This window comes from Pezoporus wallicus, unplaced genomic scaffold (genome assembly GCF_028554395.1).
Source record: "Pezoporus wallicus isolate ANWC-B61680 ecotype Strahan unplaced genomic scaffold, APGP_CSIRO_Pwel_v1 contig_5908, whole genome shotgun sequence".
NCBI classification, from domain to species: domain Eukaryota; kingdom Metazoa; phylum Chordata; class Aves; order Psittaciformes; family Psittacidae; genus Pezoporus; species Pezoporus wallicus.
Window position 1 is genome coordinate 1,558,760 of NW_026635282.1, and position 11,253 is coordinate 1,570,012.

The following is an 11,253-nucleotide window of genomic DNA, read 5'->3' on the forward strand; positions in this document are numbered from 1 at the left end:
AGTTAGTGGTTAAGTTACCACCTGGTAGTGGGAGACATGGGCACAGGTTACTGCTCCTAAAAACATCCTTACTTCCTTCAATTTAGAAGTTTTTCTGAAACACTCTACTGTTAATAAACCCATCTCACCATTTAACTTTCCACCCTGATCAGGAATTTCCCAGATTCTTTGAATTGTCACAGTTTTGTAAGATTCACAGTTATTTACAGTTTGGGGTTGAATGTTATGAATAGCTTTTTCTTAAGTGTGTGTGTGGGAAGAAACCCTAGCTAAGATGTGTCAAAATGTTTCAGTATTTATTGGTTTTGAAATGACGTACTATTTGAAAAATTGCAAAGCGTAATAGTGTCTTAAACACAAGAAAAAGAAACACTCTGAACAGAAATAAATGTTTTCATTAACCTCAACATTTTTATCAGACTGATTCAAAAAAAAAACTTTTCTCTTTGCTTTAGCCAGTGAACCAAAAAATCTGTTATTTTCATAACTCTTTTTTTATAGTATTGCTAAATTTGAAACCTTGATAATTCTGTAATAGTATAGTGTAAATTTCCATGCTTAGTTTGATAGTCCCATAATCCCATGTTGCTAAATAATCAATGATCAGTTTTGTTAAATGGCCATTGCTATGCATTTCTGTTTAAAAGTCATGACTTATGCTAAATGTATTTCCTTCTGCTGCTATGGAGAAAGGCAGTCTTATTGTAGTTATTTTTACTAGCAAAATTCCAACAATAATATCACATGTTAAAATAATTCTGTGATATAAGGTTAGTGACCTTAATATATGGTGAGCCATATCTGAAGAATGGAACTAGATGATCTTAAGGTCCTTTCCAACCCTAACTATTCTATGATTCTATATCCCAGAGTGGATTGAAACCCAGGGAAATTCATATTTTAATAATTTTGTGCAAAAATAGATCCTAATGTCTGAGTTTCTCCTGGTGCAGATATCCAAGGTAACGGCAGACTGCAAACTCAGAGCCATCTCGTTTATATCAAAGTATTGGCTTTTTAAATTTAGTTCAATTTAATATAAAACATTAATTACTGTTCATCTCATGACAGGAGCTGTTGAGCCTTCTGATTAGGAGCCCTTTCTGACCAAGAGGTCCTCATTAATGTTGAAAAAATGCAAATGTTAAATGATGTATTAATGATAAATACAATCAAATGAGATGAAGTTATTTCCAGCATTTTGTTTTTATTTCAGTAGGACAGAAAGCAAAATCAAACCCTTGCAGCTTCTCATCAAGTATGAGAGATTTAGTTCTAGGTATTGTACATCCATTTCAGTGATATTTTGAAATTACCTTGATTTCATGGTGTCGTGGTTTAAACCCAGCCAGGCAATTTGTTCACTCACTTCCCCTCCTTCTTGCCCTCCCCCTGCTCCCAGAGGGACGGAGAGGAGAGTCAAAAAGAATGCAACTCCCACGGGTTGAGATAAGAACAGTTTAGTAACTAAGGTATAACACAAATCACTACTGCTACCACCAATAATAACAATGATAAAGGAAATAACAAGGGAAGAGAATACAACACCTCACCACCAGCCGACCGATAACTCACCCCCTGAGCCTGAGCAAGCACCAACCGATACCTCCTCCAACCCTGCAGTCTCCCAGCCCTTCCGGCTAACTCGCAGTTACATCCTGGGCATGACGTGCTGTGGTATGGAATACCTCTTTGGTCAGTTTGGGTCAGGTGTCCTGTCTCTGCTTCCTCCTGGCTTCCCCTCCTCCCTGGCAGAGCATGAGGCTCACAAAGTCCTTGGCCAAACCAAAACATCGCTTTCAGCTCTGTTCCCAGGCTGAAAGTCAAAACACTGCACTGCACCAGCTACCAAGAAGGAGAAACATGACTGCTACCGCTGAACCCAGGACACATGGATTGTTTTTTTTTTTTTTATTTGTGTTTGGTAGGATCAAGTAAGAATACATTTATGTATAGTAAATATTTGTATATATGCCTATATGTGTATGGACATATAGATATATATTAAAAAAATTATGAGAGCCTGAATCAAGCATAGAAAGTGGAAAATCCTGTACACTGGCAATGGAAAGTATTGGAGAAATCAAAGATGATGGTTCTGGTATTAAAACTTTGGACTAGAAATTAGGAGGTAGCTAAAACAGAGGGTTATGCTTCTTTCAAATTAATTGTTATTTAAGTTGTAAACTCTCCTAGTGATCTCTTGATCTGTGCATGTATTTTACCTACTGCAACAGAAGATGTGGGGTGTGGTTGGCCTTGCATTTATGCACTGTACGGGAACGTGATAATTTGTGAAGGTCAAAACTCTGCCAGGGGGCATGCTAGGAATTCAACAGTATGAGTGTGGATGAGGGTTTAGTCCTCTTCCTTGACTGGTTTTATTTATTGGTATTGAAGCTGTCAGAGAGTTGTGCTGAAATTAAAGACTCAAAGTACTGTCATAAGATGGTAAGTATTTATACGTTTAAAAAGGCTCTGTGCTTTTATCTTAATATGAAGCTGGTCTTAATTTTCTGATCTTAGTCAGTTTTCCAAAAATAATCTTTAGAAAGGAAAATAAATATGTGCAATATACTTCATTATATGTAATGATCAAATAATCCTTAGTATCTGTGTTACCATACAGAAGATACTGGCATTTCTTGTATTATTTAACCACTGCATTTTTTTATAGTATGACAATTTTGTGAATAAGAAATATGTTGTGCATAGTCAGATTATTGTGCCAATATCCTTGAGGCTATGATTTTACTTTAGCTAAGCACTTATCTTAAAAAGAAGCAATATATTATGTTCATAATTAAAATGTACTGATTTACTGTTAAAGACTGGGAAGAAAGCCAACTGAAACCTCTTCATGGCTTTTAATTATATTCTTAACATGAATGTGCTACCTACTAGCTTTATTTTGCTGTTAGTGCAGAATAGGGTAGGGGTGGGACAGGAGGCGGGAAGAGAAGGTACTAGCTTGGAATTTGAATGATTTGCCAAGATCCCAAAAGGGTCTGAAATAAGAAAGGTTACAGAAAGAGGGATTGATGGATCAAGAAGAGCAGAACAAGATATCAGGCTATGAAATACAACTGCCAATAAACCTTCCATAAAGGATTTTTTTCCCATTGTTCATGGCATCAAAGGTGTCAAAGAGGTCTCTAAAATTTGCATAAAATGAGACATTTTGAAGAAGAGGAGAGAGGAAGCAATTTGAGTGCCACAGAAATAATTGTTGAATTATTAATGAATTTGATGGCAAAATGAAGAAGTAGGAATTGTGAGAGAACATAGAGAATCACACTTTGTTTTTGTGGGGAATGCTTTAAACTAATGATGAGGTAATACTGTGAGTGTGGCTTCAAGGAGCTATTATAGTTAGGAATAAAAAAAAGTATATTTTTACTGCAATATACAGTAATTTAAATATGAATCATAACCTAAAAGAGGCTAAGCACATTGCTCACTATGTGGAGAAAAGGGAGGGACTGGGGGAAAAGTGAGAATGAGGCTTCAGGAATTACTGAAGAAACCTGGCATACTGTATTCCAATAGTCACGTAGGATGTGTCCACTGAAATACTAACAGGAGTGATCCACTGGCAGCAGGAAATGGACATTCGGAACTTCCTTGGTCTGAGAAAGAAAACAGCTGGTCAAAAACTTTCCATAGAGTACCCACAGTTTCTGTCCTCTGTCAGAATCCAGATCTGTAAACTCTTTTTGATTGTATTTTTTCTCACTGGAATTTCAGGTGGAGATGCCTGGCTACAGGTTGTGGTCTACACTGAGGGAGTTTCAGTAGACACAAACAACATGCTTATCAGAAATGCTGGCAACTGGTGAACAGCAGAATTATTCAAAATAATATCATTACAAAGAATTTGCTATGTAATGTAGTTTAATCCCTGGGGAACACAGATTTTGGTTGGAGCCTTTAAAGCTGGCTTAACTGTCTACTATGACATGAGAATTCTATTTATATTTTAGTATGAACTACTGTGTCAGAATGTTTTCGATGAAGTGAGTAGGTGGACATATTTTCTTCTTAATTAAATTATTTCCAAAGTCAATCACAATGTTACAATTGTTGAAAAGATCTTCTAGGCTTACAAAATAGTGAAATTAAGCTGAACCCAATTTTGAATCGCTTGGGGTTTGCTATGTATAGAACTAAACTGTCCAGCTCAATAAAAATATGTAGTAACTTATAGTGTCCTTATCTTGTAACTATAAGTGTCCTTATCTTGTAGTTTCAAATCTCTGAGCATATTGAGAGCTGCACTTCTGAAACGTGAATTTGCCTGACACAAACTACTGCCTAACATACACTGGGAAACAGAAGAATTGTACAAACTTCTGAAAAGGAGCAACACCAGTTTTCATTTACTGATATGAAGAAAGAAATGGAAATGGTGGCAAATCAGCTGACTGGACCATTCAAGTTGTCATTTACACTGGTTAAAAGAAGCCTTTTATCAGAGATAAAATAAAGAAAATTTATGAGGATAGCAAGAATCACAAGATATGTCTGTGTTTCTGTAGTAGGCATGGATTTTCCCAGACATGGGAGAGTATTGTAGAGTACTGCTGTGTAAGAGTAGAAAAAGTATGGACTCCATAATTTTTCATATGCTCTGAAAAGCATGTATGTGAAAAGAATGCATGATTTTTCTACTTGCTGTGACCATTCCCAGTCACAGATGCTTATTTTAAGGAGCAAGTGAGGTTTTCAGTGTGCTTAACCTCTATCAGCCTTACAGGACCAATCCCACTTTGGGTTGTGGAATAGCTCCCATAGTGCTGCTCCCTCCTGAAAAGACTTACTCATTGATTTTTGGACCCCACAGTAATTGCACTGACTTTATGTTCTCCCACATGTACTACTGAGTTATTGTACTGAGGGGTTCCACAGACCGTGGAGTTGCACTCAAGATCTAGATTAAACAACAGTTACAGTCTTAGTAAATTCAAGGGGCTCTTGATAAGATTTAGTATTCATACTATAAAAACTTCAATACAGTGATGATATATGTGTTAAGGAACACAATCGTCTTTCAAGAACGTGAGCTGAGTTGACTCTTGTCTGTTAGTTCACTGATCAAAGAGCTGAGAAAATGCTGTATGATAGTGATGGGCTAGAAGGAAATGGCCAAATCTGACTAAAACGAAGCCAAGAAGGTGGTTTGAGTCACAGGCACATCTCTGAGTCACAGGGCCTCCCAGGGTGATTGCTGGGATCATGCTAAAGTTTATGACCTTAAGCAAGCATTTTTTTCTGCAACTCACTGACCCTGTAGCTACAGAAGTTAATATTATTTGATATTTTCTAAGTGTTAGTTTTGCAGGGTTTCTTTTCATAATGATATTGCTAGAAAGATGAAGTGTATGTCTCATGTTACTCTGATGAAGGTGTTCTCAGTTGTTGAATTCACTCCACAGTTTATATGTAGCTCCCTTCGTTAATAAAGCTGTGTGTGGATGTTAGGGCCCATTCCAGAAACCAGCGCAGTGCCCCTTAAAGTTGCCTGCACTGGTAGTTGCTTAGGTGTTAATGGACTTCATGGAACATATATTAGCCTAGTGATTAACATCCCATCATTGTCCTTCTGTTACAGGAGGTGGCATCTGCGTGAAGCGAATGTCTCTATTACCATCCTTCTCCCAGAGACATTATAAAGTGATAAAACTACACCTGTTCCATTTTAACAATATAATTTGCAGGTGGAAGCTGAATCTGTACTTAGACTTGTTAATAAGACCAAAATGTGGTGTGTAAAATCCCTATCTTTTGCTTACTTTGCACCAAGTGTTGTGAAGTTGTCTAGAGGACTAAGCTGCTCTTATCCGATGGTAGTTCTTGTTGGGGGTCTGCAAACCTCTTTGATTTGCTGGCATCCACAGCTTGTGCATAAAATAAAGTAGTGATAGCTCATGTTTGGATACAACAGTAAACAACATGGTCATTTTCCACTGTTCTTACTTTGAGTTGTTAACAGGGGCAATGTTAATACCTGGAGTATACCTGGGATCTGTTACAGGCAAAAAGGAAGAAGTACTCAATGGTGAGGTTGTTTCAAGCAGGGTTAACCACAGAAGATCAGTCTGAGGAGCAGTCTACCTAGTAAAACAATGCTGTGAGGTAAAAAGGCTTTGTGTACTCAAAGTATTTTAATCTAAATAGCATGGCTTGCAAAATAGAAATAGAGATGTGGTAACCCATGTTTTCCCACATGTCAATACCAAGGTTATAGATTCAATACTCTTGGAGAGCTTATATTGTCTAAGAGTTACCAGCACATGTTGATCTCTGTGGCTGCATATCCAGGGATGTGACAGATTAAGCAATTCTAAGGAAATCATGTTTTTCTGAGTAGTGATGAAGCTAATAGAATGGTTTGATTTTTTTTACATAGCGAATGATCTATTGTGGTTTGTTCCTGTGATTTCACATGGCTTGAATTATATTTCATTGCTGTGTGGGTTTTATACCAATACTTTGGAATGACTGCTTGGTGCCCATTTTTACTATAATGTGTGATTGAAGATCCAGTCAGTGGCCTTTTTCATTAATCATCATAGCACTCTGTCTTATTTACGCCATTTTGAAAGACACTCACGTGTGACAAAATGTACCAGTCGCCAACTGAATTAAGTGTCATGCTTCTGTGATCTGAGGTATTATTTTCTGATCCCACGGTGACGGCGGGAGATTTAAAAGCGGCTTAAACTCGTACTAGCATTCAGTGAGCTGATGGGAGCTAGCCCAGCTAGAGCCACAGCCGGCACGCTTCAGCGACCGCAAGGGTCAACGGAGATTAGGAAAATCAGAAGGGATAGCGCAGAGACATCGCGATTCCCGACATCTCCCGATCCCCGAAGCCCCAGCAGCCCTTGCGAGAGAGCGGCTGACGTGGCGGGGGGCGTTCCCACGGTGACGGCGACCACTCCCTTGCTCCTTGCCTTGAAAGAGCCTCTGAGAGGACAGCGGCCTGTCGCTGCCTACCGGGCGCAGGGAGGAACAAAGCTAGGATGACTAAGGCCTCCTTAGAATTAAACCTGGCGAGAAGGTCAAGGACAGCAAAAAGAGCTTTTTCAAATACATGGCAGATAAAACTAACACCAGAGGCAATGTAGGCCCACTGATGAACGGGATGGGTGCCCTGGTGACAGAAGATACAGAGATGGCAGTGTTACTGAATGCCTTCTTTGTCTCTGTCTACTCTGCTGCAGGCAGTCCTGAAGAGCCCTGTACCCCTGAGACCCTAGACGAAGTCAGGTCGACGGAGCGGTTTGCCTTAGTCGATGAGGAATGGGTTAGAGACCAGTTGAGCAATCTGGACATCCATAAATCCATGGGTCCAGATGGGATGCACCTGCAGGTGCTGAGGGAACTGGCGGAAGTCATTGCTAGACCACTCTCCATCATCTTTACCAAGTCTTGGGAAACGGGAGAGGTGCCTGAGGACTGGAGGAAAGCAAATGTCACTCCAGTCTTCAAAAAGGGCAAGAAGGAGGACCCGGGTAACTATAGACCGGTCAGCCTCACCTCCATCCCTGGGAAAGTGATGGAACACCTTATCCTTGGTGCCATCTTAAGGCATATCAAGGATAAGAGGGTTATGAGGGGCAGTCAACATGGCTTCACCGAGGGGAAATCATGTTTGACCAATCTCTTAGCCTTTTATGAGGAAATAACACGGTGGATGGATGATGGCAGAGGGGTGAATGTGGTCTACCTTGACTTCAGCAAAGCATTTGACACAGTCTCCCACAGCATCCTCACAGCTAAATTGAGGAAGTGTGGCCCGGATGATCAGGTAGTGAGGTGGACTGTGAACTGGCTGAAGGAGAGAAGCCAGAGAGTTGTAGTCTATGGGGTGGAGTCTAGTTGGAGGCCTGTAACTAGTGGAGTGCCTCAAGGGTCAGTACTGGGACCAGTATTATTTAATATATTCATCAACGATTTAGATGAGGGAATTGAGTGTACTATCAGCAAGTTTGCTGATGACACTTAGCTGGGAGGAGTGGCTGACACGCCAGAAGGCTGTGCTGCCATCCAGCGAGACCTGGACAGGCTGGAGAGTTGGGCAGGGAATAACTTGATGAAATATAACAAGGGAAAGTGCAGAGTCCTGCATCTGGGCAGGCGCAACCCCAGGTTCTAGTATAGATTGGGGAACGACCTGTTAGGAGAGGGACCTGGGGATCCTAGTGGACGACAGGATGACCATGAGCCAACACTGTGCCCTTGTGGCCAAGAAGGCCAATGGCATCCTGGGGTGTATTAGAAGGAGGGTGGTTAGTAGGTCAAGAGAGGTCCTCCTTCCCCTCTACTCTGCCCTGGTGAGACCACATCTGGAATATTGTGTCCAGTTCTGGGCCCCTCAGTTCAAGAAGGACAGGGAGCTGCTGGAGAGAGTCCAGCGCAGGGCACCTAAGATGATTAAGGGAGTGGAGCATCTCCCTTATGAGGAAAGACTGAGGGAGCTGGGTCTCTATAGTTTGAAGAGGAGACTGAGGGGTGACCTTATAAGTGTCTATAAATATATAAAGGGGGAGTATCACGAGGATGGAGCCAGGCTCTACTCAGTGGCAAACAATGATAGGACAAGGGGTAATGGGTACAAACTGGAACACAAGAGGTTCCACTTAAACTTGAGAAGAAACTTCTTCTCAGTGAGGGTGACGGAACACTGGAACAGGCTGCCCAGGGAGGTTGTGGAGTCTCCTTCCCTGGAGACATTCAAAACTCGCCTGGACACATTCCTGTGTAACACTATCTAGGTGTTCCTGCTCCGGCAGGGGGATGGGACTAGATGATCTTTCGAGGTCCCTTCCAATCTCTAGCATACTGTGATACTGTGACAGTATTTTCATTGTTATTAGACTGTCCATTTTTCCACTGTTGTTCTTTAAGAATGTGTAACAAGGGCTAATGTTATTTCATGACTTGATTTTGCAATTAACAAAAAGTCGAGTGACTTTAAGGATGGTCTGAAGAAATAAAGTGGAAATGTGACCTTGTATTACTTTTTTTTAATACCTGCTACTCTGTTTTGTTTGCTAAGGGCTTGTGTGAGGTGATCTGGCACATTCAATTTTACAATATTAAAGAGAAATCACAAACTTCTAAGCATGCTTTCCTTCACATTACTAAGCTGTCAATCAAGTCTTTAGTGTCTTATTATACCACACTTCTTGTCTTTTTCATATAAAAACAAGGGGCAATAATTTTGAAATTATTCAGTGATTTTTTTTTAAAATATTTAAGCTTTTTAAGCAATTTAAAGTGACATCCTGTAGTAACATAATTACATAAAATACTAAAGTTCTAGGTATAAAACACTAAAGTTCTAGGTATAAAACACTTCCAGCACCATATGCTTTAATTTCTTATTTGTCCACTAATGGCTAAATAGCCTGTTTATATTTTTTTTTATTTGAATACTTTTCCTTTAAATTCCTTTTAAAAATAAAGTATTTATCTTGCATAACTTATCATAATGTATGTTTGCAGATTACATACCAAGATATCTATCCGGATACCCTGAAAGGTAGCATAGGTGCTATAGCACAAACCACTAACCTCTTCAGTAGTAACTAACTTCTAAGCGGATCCACAGATCATGAGGTGAATACAGACAGTGAATGCAGAAAGGACTGAAGCTGCTTTTGTGGTTTACATAACACAAATAATATTTGGTGTTGGCAGATGGAATAGAGTGCTCAGGACTTAGTAATAAAGAAGAGCAGAACAGATAAGAGAGCACTGAGTGTAGAGGGCATATCTCTGTAAGCGACACACAGTGTTTAGAAGATGAACAATATAACAAACTAATTATGTTTTAGTACAAACAGTGTCTGAACAGGAGATGTGGTCTGAGCCAAGCCCTTGGTACATGCAGCTCACACAGCCCAATTTGCATCACACTTTTTCAGTGAGTAATTGAGCACCCCACCATAGAGCTGTTTAGATCTTTGATCATTTCCATGTGCAGTTACCATACACGTCCAATCTGAGAAACTGTATGATCTTTCCAGAGGTGCACATAATGAGGTATTTTTGCATTTGTTTACATGCAATTTAAATTTCACAGTTTGAAATGTAGCTGCTTGCCACCTTTTTAACATTTTGAAATGGAAGGTCTAGATTTGTTTCTGTCAGTTAAGAGGAATAGAAATTATTATAAACTATAAATAGGATACTATTTATATAGTACAAATAGATTAAAATGAAAATAAAAATTTTAGATCAACTCAAAACATTAAAATAGTGTTCTGCAAAATAATACAATTGTTTTGCCTCTTTGACTCCTCTTAGAAAACCACAGTAAGTTTCACATGACTGGAACATTACTTTTCTGTCCAACCATTGGTTTATCTTCAGAACTTGTCATAAAAACCTTACCTTTTCTTGCCCTTGGAAATTTTTCACCAAGAAACGGCCCAATGAGGCTTCATTTGAAGATTCACCTCTGATCTGTAAGTGATGCCAACTGTCTTTAAGCTCTTGAGAACCATCTGTTTTTTTAATAGTGTCTCATTAACTTCCCTGTCTGTGGTTTTGGTTGACTTCTATGCAAGCACAGAAGCAATTCTTTCCCTTTCCTTTTACTATGCATTAACTCCTGTCAGGTAATGGTGTGTTTTACAGTTTAAAAAAAAAAAAAAATTGTTTTTCCTTTCCTTTGGTATGCCCTGTAAGAAATTAATCCAGAAACCAGGGAATTAAAATTGTTAAAATATGGTTCCTCTGAATATAATTACACAATTGAAATAAAACACATTCCTAAATGACAGGAAGGAAAAATTTCCCCAAACCGTGGGAACAGGGAGCATATGGGTTACTAGAGGTTTGCAGATTTTAACATGCATAGGAAGTTCTTTATTCAGAAAAATAAAAATTACATTGTGATGTGCTTAATAGAAGCTCTCCTTGAAACTGGGTGGGAAATTGTTGTTTCAAGTCACCTAGTACTTTTTTAGGTGGCTGAAGACTGCACAGAATCACTGGGCTAAATTCTTTGTCTGCTATTGTGTATATAGTAAAATGTAATATAGCTCTGAAACTGTATAAACATACTATATAAATTTAAATTGCAGTATCTGTAAATTTTTTTTCTGTGCACAGTTGTGTTTTTATACTCAAAATGTGACATAAAAATTGTCAAGAAAGAACTCAAGGTATATTATAGAGAAGAAAAATGACACTCCTGACAGACTGTGTATTATTTGCTGATTCCTTCTGAACTTTACT